The sequence below is a fragment of the Plectropomus leopardus genome, chromosome 10 (assembly GCF_026936395.1).
Source record: "Plectropomus leopardus strain MGB_pleo_1.0 chromosome 10, ASM2693639v1, whole genome shotgun sequence".
In the NCBI taxonomy this organism is placed as follows: Eukaryota; Metazoa; Chordata; class Actinopteri; order Perciformes; family Serranidae; genus Plectropomus; species Plectropomus leopardus.
Window position 1 is genome coordinate 27048304 of NC_142185.1, and position 5205 is coordinate 27053508.

Sequence of the window (5205 nt, forward strand, 5' to 3'; positions counted from 1 at the left end):
CTAGACTTTATGACAAATTCCACTGTTGGGAAACAGAATGATACACTCAGACCACCAGTTGCCCCGTGGGCACTGGCTGTATCCTCGTCTGTTTGCAATCCAGCCATTACTTCTGTTCATCATTAAACCCTGTGAGTGCTCCGGAGTCGTGCACAAAGCAAAGAGAAAAGCTGAGCTTATTAGAGTGTTTGGCTTGTTAACTTGCTAATGGCCTGAGTGTTTGCTCCAGGTTATCATGAAAAACATCATTTACGCCCATTTGTCTTTAAACCCAATTTCATGCTCTCCTGAGCTGATACTTTCTGTCCTTAGGAGGAGAAGGTATGAAGCGGTTTGAGCAGAGTGGATCATCCCCATGTCACACACCATACATGTGCCTATAGTACTGTGTCTGTGAAAGAAAAACACTTTCAGGGGGGAAAATAGAGCAATGTCACTGTCATGAGTTCTGCTGCTGTGGTTCACCTCTTCCACTTATATCCCAAACAGTACGACCTGAATATAGAATACCAGTGGTGGTCTATATTTAGAATGGATGGCAGAGCTGTGCACATCATGTGCTGCAGTAAATATCTCCTGCCTACTCATACAAACGGGAATATAAGTGGAGATCAATACAAAATTGTTTCAGTGACATTTTATGTCTTTGATATTTATTTTGTGCTGAGTTGGAAGCGCTTGTTTTATTATGCTATTTGCTGATTTAATAAGCTGATCTCTCCATAAAGGCTCAGATAGGATAATTAATACACATTTATGTCACTCTACCTGCTTCCACTTTGGAACAATATTGTCATATGAAAATGTTGTACAGGAATATGATGATTTTTGTATTGATGCATGTGTTGGATTCTCATTTTCACCTTCTGCATTGATTTTGAACGGATAACTTTTCCAATTTTCAACCAGCTTTGTAACAAAACAATGTTGGTATAAATGAGTAAATGAACTCAAATGGCAGTGTTTCACTGGCTCTCGGACCTGTTGCTTGAATTACAGACGGTATCTCTGCATTTCCCAGAGAGGCAGATCAAGAGACAGACCCGCCCCTCTCTCTCTGTCTCTTAAATGTGAACAGAAATACAATCAAACAGTTAAACTAGGCAGTGCTGATCGAATATAAATCAAGATTATGTTACAGTACTGCCTACTTCTTGCCTAAAATGTTTTAGAGACACCTTTTAGTGCCGTATTTAGCTAGAATAGTGAGTAGTAGAAGTTTGTGAACAGGAAGTGGGTGCTATATTGCTTCCTGCACAGTGAAAACAGAGGCTGAAAAACTTCAATCAAAAGTTAAAACTAAGCAGCGCTGATCAAATATAAACCAAGATTCAGTCACTGAGTTGCCAATGCCTCGCCTCAGTTGTTTTCAAAAACATGTTTTAGCTTACTGTTTAAGTAGAGTAGGTGATTTCTCTTGCCAGTTGGCAGCCATTGTTTCACACGTCTGTGTTACATCACCCACCAGTGGGAGTGTTAATTGGTCTGGTGCAGCGCAGTGCATTCTGGTAGTTGTAGGTTTTCTACCTCTTTAGCAAAAGCATAATTTTCTGTTTTCTTTGGTTATGTAGCACCTATCTACCTGCTGCATAGATATCCTAGTTTTATTAAAAGGCCATCTTTCCAGCAGTGAAATACTACCTTTTTTTTTGGTAAAGCAGTGAACTGCTTTTTTAACCACATCACATTTCACACATTTGTCTCACAGGTGACACATTCTTCATTATAAAATGTGATTTGAAATGCCTTTTTTCTGACACAAAGTGACACTAAATGTTCTGTATTTATGGGGCATCTTCACCATATATTATCTTTACAGTCCTCACAGCAACCTGATTGTTGCCAAGGTAACCATAGATGCAATGTCTCAGTCTTTGAATTTCCATTTTTCTGACTTGTTCTAGATAACCCTCCTGTCTCTCCACTAACACCATCTACAGCATGCACAAACTCACATATAGTTGTCTAACAATCATCAAACCAAAACATCTTCCAGCTGCATTCTCTTCTTGTGATATTAGCGCAACATTCCCGTGGCTCTGTTCAAATTATTTCTGTGAATAATCCCCTTTCTTAATTAACAACGCCACTAAGCTAGGGCAGTTTTTTGATAAACACCCGCCTCTCATTCTAATGCAAGCCACTTGAGGACGTTGAGGCTGAGCATGTTTCTCTAAACTGCTGATTGATTTCCAGGGGCTTTGGCTCTATATGGCTTCACATTAATCATTCTGGCTATTTCAAGCTTTCAGATTTCACTGGTGGTGGAGAAAACTATTTCAGACCGCTGAAAGACTAAACACTTATTCACACATCACAAGTATTTTTCTGCTTTAACTTTCAGATCTTGTTAAAGGAATTGTTCAGCATTTCCTAAAATGCTTTTTGTCTTCTTGCTTAGAGTAAGATGAAAAAATTGATTGCACTCCATCTGTACATTTAATATAAGAGGCCTGCAGACTGATAGCTTTGCGTAAAGAATGTAAATATTGGGAGACAGCTGTCTGATTCTGTTCAAAGCTCAAATCTAGCTGCAAGCAACTCAGAAGCTCACTAATTGAAATGTCATATCCATACCAAAACTAAACACAAAAATTTGGACTATTTCTCAGCTGGGTCAAGTAACATCCTGAATTCTTCACTAGTTGTCTGGCAGCCTTCCTGTGGGCAACAAGTCTCCAGAATTCCCTGCTCCCAGCCAAAAAACAGTCCAGCTCATGATTGCTAAATCCAAAAATGTACATTTTAGACTTAAAGGGACAGAGCACTACCAAAATTCAAATTTTCTACTCTTAACTGTGGAGCTGGATTGTTTCGGTGTGAGCTGCTGAGTGTTGACAGTGCCTTCTCTCCAATACAATGGAAGAAGATGGCACTGGGCTTGCAATGCTTAATGTGCCTAAAAAATACATTTGAAAAGCTTGACAGTAATGTCTCTTTCAAGAATCATGACCTGGTTCCACTATCTTCATTCAACAGCTTGTATTATATTTAAGAAATTTGCACCCCAAAAAAGATGTTATATAGCTGACTTCAAGTAAAGTTAAATAGGTTAGGTTTAAGCAAGTAAAGTTACTTAAAAAGAAAAGATTGGATGTCCTTAAGTTTAGGCAAGTAAGGTAAATATGATTGGGTTTAGAAAAAGAAACATGTTGACGACGTATCTTATAATGACTCAAAGTTTAGTCAAAGTTCACACAGTTTCAAACAGAAGTCTCCATTATTATTCCACCTTAACTCCCCTCCTTACAAAGTCCAATTCTTTCTTTACTCTTTTCAGCACATTGGTCACAATGGTAACAGACATGAGAGTGGTTTTTAAAGTTTCATTTAACAGCAAAAAAAGCATTTTCCAAAACTCCTTCACTAAAAGTTGTGGAAAGTTGTAAAAGTCTCCTGATTTACACTTTAGTGTGTGTTAGATTTACATTGACAATAAAACCAAGTAATAACAGTAAATTTTCTTCATTAAGCAGAGCAGAGAACTTTAAAGGTGGATCAGTAGATAATGTTTTGTTGTGTTTGGATGCTGTTCCATCTCACATCTTTTTCTTTTTATGTTCATTAATCCTCCTCTGCCCTTTCGTAATCTCTCCCAGCCAGCCCGATTTCCTGACTGAGGAGTGGCAGCTGTTGACCTCCGCTATAGAGATAGATTTAGTTTTGATTTGAGAGAACTGGTTTTTTTTCAGTTGTAGGTCATGCCAAAGCAGCTATCTGCTGATGATTCACCAGCTGGAACACAGCTGCTGTAGGCTGCATTTCCTCTGAAACACCACCCTCTGTCTTCCTGACAAACCCTCTCCAATCTAATAAGTAATCAATACCACTAATATGCGATCCCATCTGGCCTCCTCCTGCCTACAGTACGCCTTGCAGTGGGTCAATGTCTGCCCAGGTAGGGGGAGATTAGCTGGCTAAGTGAGCAGGATGAGAAGGAAGATCATCTCTGGGTGAAGTTGGTTGCTTACCTCAGTCCTGTAAGAGGCTGGTGGGACGCTGACGGGAAAACCTGCTGCTCTGCTCCTCTTCTACCCTCAGCGATCAGAACACAGCTGGGATTTGAGTATACAGACACATCTGCTCTCTAGTAAGAGGGAAAACACAGAGATGGTACTATAGGACCACTACTAAATGCCTTCTCTATGCCTACGCCCTTTGCATTTTTACACAGAACAAAATGACTGCAGCATCATACCGCTCCAGTGTGTGATTTTAGACAGCATACTGGCATTGCAGAATCAAAAGAGGCATGAATGGCGTTGCCCTCTTTTTTGGACACATAACATAAGCATCAGCAACGTTTTATTAACAATAACATGACATTAACATATCAATAACAATTATTTTCCTTCTCTGCTATAAGGCGGCTGATCTCGGTTTCTAGGAGTGTGAGGAGCTCCCAGATCTCATTGTTTCCCCAATTTGTGCACATTTACGGCTGCTGTTTTTCTTCTTTGAGTTAGCTTCTAATTGCAGCAAGCTGCTTTTTAAAGCTCCCATGGTGGGTCACATGGGTAACATGTTGTCAAAATGTCACACCAGTCTTGCCCATGGTCCAGTCCTTCCAACACGTTCTCATTTTGAAGATGTCAAGTACTGCTGCTTTGTTAATGATTTCAGCAAAAGATACTGATGCAAAAAAACACATACTGCTGCGGTATGTTCGTAACACGGCCCGACGGGACCTTTTGCAGCCATATGATACGCAGCTGGATGGCATCAGGCAGAAATGCTCCTGGTAATGGCGTAATATAAGGAGCTGTAAGGTCCGTATAGGGCAGGGGGAGAAGTGGTCGATGGGTCCAGGTAAACCTGGACTTTACCCAAAAAGTCTGGTGTTCCCATATGAATATAGAGCCAAACAGTGTTTATTTCTAAACGTAACAATGTGCTTGTGTTGCAACCTAACCATATGTGCCTGTGTATTCTAATCCTAACCATGTGCTTTTGTTAATGCACGCAGCACCATCTGCTTTTGTGCTGTGTTGACATCTATCAGCCGCAGGCACAGGAGAACACCAAGAGTGTAATATGTAGATGCAGAAGTCCACTGACAAAGTAGAGATATCTGACAACTAACATGTTGGTCCTGCCAGCTGTTTTTTTATACAGACACGGTTTCTGCACCATTACTACCTCCTGTTGTGGCTTAAAGGCTAGAAAACTCTGTCCCCCCACGCAGCAATCATACCGTAAATACAT